We start from the raw sequence: 8,423 nt of genomic DNA on the forward strand, positions 1-8,423 counted from the left end.
TATATTATTTCCATCATGACTATAATTTTTACAATATTTTTGACATGTTTCCCATATTTGGATAACTGACATTTCCACAGATACCAACATTTTAAACCTTGGTACAAACATGAATTCTAAGATTGAAATCCACCTTTTAACATTAATCAACTTTGAGTGCAAAATTTGCATTCAACTTTATTCTCATTTTGAATATAAATATGTCTTAAAATATGTGATTATTGTCATTTTCAGTACACAAATGCCTATAAAACTGAACCAGAGCACATATATTTATCCACTAGTGTTTGCATGTATATGTATCAATAATTTAGCTTGTTAACTTTCTATGAACTCAAACCTCGACATATGGAGCTTGCCTTGGATGGAAACTGGTATGTTTCTCCTATATGGCTTTCATCACTGGCCCAAAAGCATCTCAAGTTGGGAATTTAATTGATCAATAATTTGATGATGAGATGAAAAGTTCACTTTCAAGAAACTCATGATTTTAATTTCAAAGACTAGGAAAAAATATTCAATTATATGGTTGGGTACTCAGTTTGGAAAATTTTTTATGAAGTAATTTGTTTTTAAAATTCGGTGGAATAGAAGGCAAAAGTTACACCCTTGTTTAGTGAAATGTTTCAGAATCATTCGAAAATTGAAGGTTTCAACATAATTATAGTCTTTTTCTTGTGAAGAATTTGCAGAGATTTTGTGTGTACAAAGGAGAATATTGCTGCTAGGGGAGTGTCTATAGAGTAGAATTGTGTTCTTTGTGAGACTCATAGTGAGTCACCAATTCTACTATAGAGTAGAATTTTGTCTTTGCCCTTTTGCTAAAGTTGTTTTATTTGCTGGTCCTTGAGAATAGGAATTCAGAATTGTTCACATCACTCGTTTTTAAGGGTTTATTTGGTTCACAATTGGAATTGGAATTGAAATCTTTCGGAATTAGAATCACAATGGTCTATTCCCATAGTCTATTTGGTTCAGACAGGAATCAGAATGAAAATTGGAATAGGATTTTGATGAGGGATAATTTGGTTGACTTGTCACGGAGCGATACGTGGCACATCCAAACTGCCCAGAAGCACATCAGCATCATGTACCACGTGTAACCCGACCTAAGGAAACCAATGGGACAACAAGGCAACACACACTACCTCAGTAAAGAAGGCTGACAAGGCCCGATGTCCCTGGATGTTTCAGACACAGGATTCAGACTTCGACGCCTATATAAAGGACTCAACTCTCCTTCACAAAGGTATGTGCAATTAAGTGCAAACTAGCTCCCACTCTCTTGCTCTCTACTCTCAATTAGCTCGGCTGATTTAAGCATCGAATTGCTCACCCCGTGTCTAAACCCTCAGACACTCTGATCTAATTCTACTTTTACAGATTGGCACACCGATCTCAGCACGTTTTGTCTGAGTTGTTCTCCAACAGGGAAGCAGGCAAATCTGCACGTCATCAGATTTCATTCCCATAGGAGGGAGGGGGAATAATGGTCATTCCCTTAAATGGGGGAATGCCATTCCACTAGAAATGAGAATGGAATTCCGATCTGCCCAACCAAACTGTTGGATTCATAATGGCCCATTCTGATTCCAATTTCATATCCCTATTCCTATGAACCAAATGGGTCCTATTTGGTCTATAGAAAATTTTATGAATAAAATAATTGAGAGATTCTTTTGGTCACAATTGGCCTTATATCTTGTTTGAAAGGTGTGTTGATAAAATTTTCAAGGATTGAAATAAGTCTATTTTGTTGGTATTTTCAAATCAGGTTTGTTTTAACTTGTGCTCAGGTTCCTACTAACACCAATTTTAGTATTCAGAATCTTTCTTATAGTCTTCGTTCTTCCTGTGGAATGAATAGGCAGGTCAATATAGTCAATCTATCGAAATTATATGTGAAAAAGAAGTGAAGGGAAGAAAAGGCAAATGAAAATCTTGTTCCCTGGAAAATCTAACATAGTCAATGACTGTCTTGGGACGATCCATTTAAAATACATGGAGCAGCATGTTCTTTAAATTAGATATCTTTTTCACTGAAAATGCTATTTGTTTTTTATGTTTCATTCCCTTTGCTCAAAAAATAGAATGCCTGGCTCAATTGATAAAGCTAATCATATTGGTTGTAGTGGATATGTGAGATTAAATATTGAATTTACATTTGTTGGGAGTGATGTAAGGATTATTTCAAGTTTTTTTTTTCCTTTTTTTGTGCTTATTTTGTTTATGTATTTGATAATGTTTTAAAAACTGACTCAGAAACTGATTTGTTAGGTCATGGTTCAACTATTTAGATCAAATAGATCAACTGTGGTCTTATGATTCTTGAACTAGTATTATCATGACCAGGTAGCGTGTCAAATGGTCTGAACAGACACATCAACAATGGGTTGGAAACACTCGTGTATAGTAATGTAGCTTTGGGCCTATAGGGGTGAGGTGCTGTTATACACTAAACTTTGGATAGTGAAAGTAAGGTAGCATTAGGGATGGGTCAGGTTGGGTTGAAGTTAACCCTAATCCCTAACCCTAAAACTTGGGCAGGCTGGGTTTGGATTAATTAGTCTCAGGTTGGCTTGACTTCGCTATTTTTCATGTTAATTCAATATTTGCATTTTTATGTGTACATGGCAACTTGCCTTTAGACTAAAAATTGTTAACATATAATTAATATACATGCACACATACATGATATATATGTATATTCCTTCAATGAAAAAAATATATAAAATATAGATATATACATATATGGATGCATAGTTGCATGTACTTAAATGAATAAATACATATTTATATGATATTTATACATGTAAATATGAAGTTAAGTTGAGTCTGGGTTAGTCAATGCCTCAACCCTAACCTAACCCAAAGTTAAGTTAAGTTCATACTTTTCAACCTTAACCCAATCCAACCCCTACTTTTTCATGGATTCAGACTAACCTGGCCCAAGTTGCAACCCTATGTAGCAAGAAAACATACAAAGCCAATTTTCTTAGTTTTGAGCCTATGCCTCTTCATGAGTGAGGGATGCCTACTGGCCACCTAAACTATACACTCATTGTTGGGTTACCCCAGGGGTGCAAGTTGGATACTTGATTTGATATCAGCCTAAGTAATGTGTCCATTCAAATTTTAACAAATATTCAACCCCAGCTCACCAAGTTGCATATTGCACTTCTAGCTACCCCAATATTTGCAATCCATTTGACTAGCAAAGAAAACATCGATTGTTGCTTTGAGTAAAAATTAGCTTTGCCTAAAAAATATAATCGAATTTTGATCATCTGATTTATTTATTTAATTTGTATAAATTCTTTGAGATAAGAAGGCTACAAAAATTATTGATCTAATCTCACATTGTATCTACAAGACAATCCCTAATTAACAACTTTCTAGAGTTCCTATTCCATTAACTGTATGGGCATTAACTAATCCAATTTGAAATTTGGTGGGTCTAAGCAAGGTTTTTAAAATCGAACCGGACAATGAACCGTTCAGTGGTCTGGTTCTTAGGTCAAACGATCTGACTGTTCGAATCAAACGGATGACCCGTTTTGACAAAAAAATAAAAAATGGCAAAAAACTGTTGAACGGTTTGGATAGTTCAACCGCTCGAGTCAACGGTTTATTGACCAAATCAATGATTTTTGGCCAAAAAACGGCTTTAGGGTAAAATGGAACTGGTCAGGTGATCGGTTCCTAATTTTTCCGATCCAACCATCCGATCCGGTCCAGTTTTGAAAACATTGGGTCTAACCATACCCAACTTGCAGCCCTAATTCTTATACCATGTCGTGGTAACTTGTTTGATGGCAGTCCTCTTCTACTTTTTCTTTATACCATGTCCTGGGGCTTTTTTGTTTCAGATCGTATAATTATTATGGTGATGACTCTTCCATTCTTTTGAGATTTTGACTCTTTGTGATAGATTCAGCCTCTAGTTAGAGATTTTCTTAGTAAGATTGCTTTTTCTTGGAAAGTGAAACATGTCTTGCGTCAAACAAAAAGAATGGTCTCTGCTAGGAATATCTTTTTTTTTCCCATACTAGCAACTCTTTTTTAGGTAAAATGATTCACTAAAAACATCAAGGATACAAAAGTAACCCCTTTCTACAGAAAGTCTGATGAGCAGATAAGGGGGTATCTTAGTAGCAGAAAACGTATCTCTCGTTACAGCCACCTTCTTAATTAGTTAGGCAATGAGCAATATTTACATCTTTTCTATTTACATAAAGTATATTTATATTAACAAAAAGAGTAAGAAGGAGTTGTGCTTGATCCAATAGAGCTTGTTCATTCCATCTGGTGTTTTCAGTGCTTCCTTTTAGTTTCTCTAAAATTTCTTTCACATCAGAAATGAGAACTGCCTTCTGGATACCTAGAATGAGGAGCCTTCTTAGACCACGGATGACAGCCCAGAGTTCAACTTTTGTGGAATTAGTTACCTGGCTTGGTTTTCCTTCTGCAATGCAAACATTATGGGTAGAGACCATACTAGCAACTTGGAGCTTGAACTTTTCTAGTAGCTATTGCTTTTGGTCTTGAAATTATTCAAAAATTTTCAGCTTCCATATGCCATGTTTTAAGATATTTTGGGATCAATGATGTTAAAATCTATATTTTGGTAAATCAGGACTTCATGATGAATACATTATTCACAACTCATATTTATGCCTTCTAGATGGACTAAAAACTGAAATTATCATTAGGAAAATTTGCTAACTTTTACAAATTTAGTTAATTAAATATTTTCAATGTCTCTAAGGTAATATATATCATATTAGTTCACCTCTATTTTAATGATTTACTTCTTTTAATTGCTTGCCATCCAAAGAAACAGAGGACAAACCTTCAGATTCCTCAATGGCACTCTTTTCTGCTCATTCCATTTATGTTTCTCAGACCATCCTGCCCCTTAGAATATGACTTCTGGTCAAAATCCAATGTTTGAAAGTAAGCCTAACAGAAGATCCGTTACACTGAAATACTACAATTAATTTTTAGAAATTCATGCTGGAAACTGGAATAGTTAAAACTTCATAAGGAAACTAATTTTTAGAAACAAGACTTTACATTTTTAGCATTTAAAGATTTTTTTTTTCTAGTTGTTGGAGATAGGAAGAGAGAAATCAGAGGTTTTTTTTTTTTTTTTTTTGATTTCTCTAAATAACTGATGTAGTAACAGTCACCAATATTCAAGCTTCTGGTGTTTACGGATTCACCCTATATCTCATTCCTAAGTTTTTGAAAGATTATAGTTGACATGTTTCTTGAACCAAAACTTCTGATAATTTTGTTCTTCATTTGAGATCGGTCTCATTCTTTTACCTGGTTATTATTATTCTTATTACCATTTTGTTCTTCATTTGAGATCAGTCCAATATGAGAATTTTGGTTATTGGAGGAGCTGGGTTCATTGGTTCTGTTTCCTACAATATCTTGAGTTAGACACATAACCTGTTCCTTTTGTACTCCTTTGGGTTTTGTTTGCACTGTTGTTTATCTTAATTGGCACACTGAACATGTTAGGACTTTCCAAGCGAGTTGGAGCAAGGTTTAATTAATTCTGACCCCTCGCAATTATTTTGATTTATGCCATAGTTACAGTGCATATTTTCACTCCATGTTTGACAATCTTCCAACAGGGTTTTGTTGACCTTAACTTCAGAGGTTTATAGGGACCCCCTTCAACATCCTCAGACTGAAACATACTGGGGCAATGTGAACCCTATTGGTATATTCATGTCTTATTTGTACCAAATAGTACTTCAATATTAGATATAATACATAGATGTCTTTACATGACAACCATTTCAAGGTAATTAATTTGGGATATATCTACCTTTTCAAAAAGAAAGCAGAAGAAAATCTTTTAATTCCATTATTCGATTCCTCTAAGCAAAACACAGTAATCTTTTAGCATTTCTTTTATAAAGTTTTCTTTGAGGGGGAAAACTACTACATTCTTTTCTATTTTTTTTATATATGTTTATTTTCTTAGTTTATGAAATATCATTTTGCATATTCCAGGGTTTTGAATAGCAAGAAATTTTAAACAAGTCATTGACTGGATGTGTTTTGAATACCAAGTTCTCTGAAAGTAATATATATTTGCATCCAGATACTGGATGCTGGAACTTTAAATTTCAAGTTCTCTTTTGCCAGAACTCAGAGCTTTCATTAATTGTTTCTTTTTTCATTTTTATCATTTAAGCAATTTAGTGCTTACAACAATTGCTTGATATATATCTGCTAGGATGAGAAGATCATCTATTCTACTTTGACAGGGTGTTCTGTTAGGAGTCTGAGCAATCAGATGTGTATGAATTGATCTTATGACGATCCCTCAAATGGATTCCTCTTTTGCACTCTTGGCTTTCATGGGGATTGAACACACTCAGAGACACTATGGCATTAGGCGGTTGCTACTCACTCAAGAAGATCACTCATAACCACATTGTGACTAAATGGGACCATTGTCGACGTCTTTCTCATCTCCTTGTTAGTTCAGCTATACATACCAGCCCACAAAACTAAAGTTCCAAATGCTGTCAAAAAAAAAAAAAAAGAAACTAAGTTATTTTGTATTTAATTTTAATTTGGATGAATGGGGAGAATAAAATTTTTGTATTTAATTTTTAATTTTTAATTTGGATGAATGAATGAAACAAATTACAAGTTTATTTAATAGCTGAGACTTACAACAAATTACAATCAAATTATTAATTATTTATAACAAACTCCAGTTATTTTGGCAGGTAAAAAAATTAGAGATTGCTTGGTTGCCACTATAAACATCTAGTGGCAGTCGGTGCACCCCTTTTGCGGGTAAAACCGCCGCTGAGAAATTGCCCTTTGGTGGCAGCTTTTAACTGCATCTTGATTTCTAGCAGCAGTTATTAATGTGTTTAGCGGCAGCTTGGCGATAGCCGGTAATACCTTTAGTGGCAGTTTTTAGGACTTTTAGCGGAATTGATAAAAGTCATTTTGCTGTAGTGAATTGATAATGACTATAAATTCGAATCCCAGCCTTACACACTCGATAAGTTAGTTATCGCCAGAATTAAACTTTGAGACCCTAAATGATAATCCATTCATGCAGCCTCTGATTATTAGTTACATGTATTGTGTTAAACAACAAAAACCAATATTTGTGGAAGTCATGGATAGCATAGACCCTAGGTCCAGTTATTAAAAAAGAATATTTATTACCATGTTCAATGAGAGGTGGTTTTACTTTTACGCCTTCAAGCTCCTATCGGCAATCTCTCAGCCACGAGAACAAGATCCATCTATAAAATGGCAAAATTGCATGCCACACAGACTCTAATATTTATTTGAACCCAATCCTCTGATCCAAAGAAATTAGTTTTTTTACCGATATCAACCCAACTAATCAAGCAACTTCTCACCAAAGCATGAACATATCAACATAAGTATGTTTTTTTGAACTGTATCACATTTGACATATCCATCAAAAACTATTCAATTGTAGGCTCTAATTTAACTAGATTAAAGTGATTCCTAAGTTTTTCAAGAAGTTTCAAGCAACAAAAAAGCAAAAACAATGTGTTCTTTACACATGGTCCCTCTCTTTTGTTCATTTACAGCATTTGTGCATTCAAATGGTAACTACATCAACTCATAATTATCGGTCCTCATCTGCAAGCAACAAGTATAAAGTAAATTGAAAAAACATTAGAAAAAAATTAAAATATAAAATGATCATAAAAGGAAAGAAATAAAAAACAGTGATGGAAGCGGAATGGGATTGATAATTTGGCATAAGTGGGGGCGAAATAAGTGAGGAATTCCTCTCTTCTTGTTGCTCTAGAAAATGAGCTCCTCACTTGGGGTTTTGACAACCTATGGTTGGTTTTGGTGGCATGGCTATGCTATTTCCGGTATATAAGATGCTGAACCATTTCCTAATGCTGGAGCCTTAATTATCTTATTGGAAGTATAGAAGCTTGTAAGGAAAGTGTTGAAGATCAGAAGTCAGAAGAAGCATGGCACCCAACCATTTGATCAGAAAATCTTATATATTCCAAAAAAGAAAAACATTTGATTAACATATTGATGAACTCCCGAACTTGTGGGTGAGTTGCAACAAGTGGACAGCTGCCCAATACACTTGTCCAATTTCATGCAATCTGAGCCTATAACATGTGTCTCAAATGTTAGATCTCAATCTCATTGATTGAAATAACAAATTAAATAAGGGGTAGAATTGGAAAAAAGTCAAGATTTGTCGACCAAAACTAAGAGAAACATGCTCATTTTTATTAAAAAATATAAAAAATTAATAAAATGGTTATGGATTCTTAGAAAAGGAAACATCTGACTATCAAAGACTTACAAAAGTCTCCCCGGTGATCTTATGAATGTACTTAGAGAATACTATCAAAGACTTCCTGTTT

Source organism: Nelumbo lutea, chromosome 7 (assembly GCF_056320005.1).
Source record: "Nelumbo lutea isolate HS-2025 chromosome 7, American lotus-T2T, whole genome shotgun sequence".
NCBI classification, from domain to species: Eukaryota; Viridiplantae; Streptophyta; class Magnoliopsida; order Proteales; family Nelumbonaceae; genus Nelumbo; species Nelumbo lutea.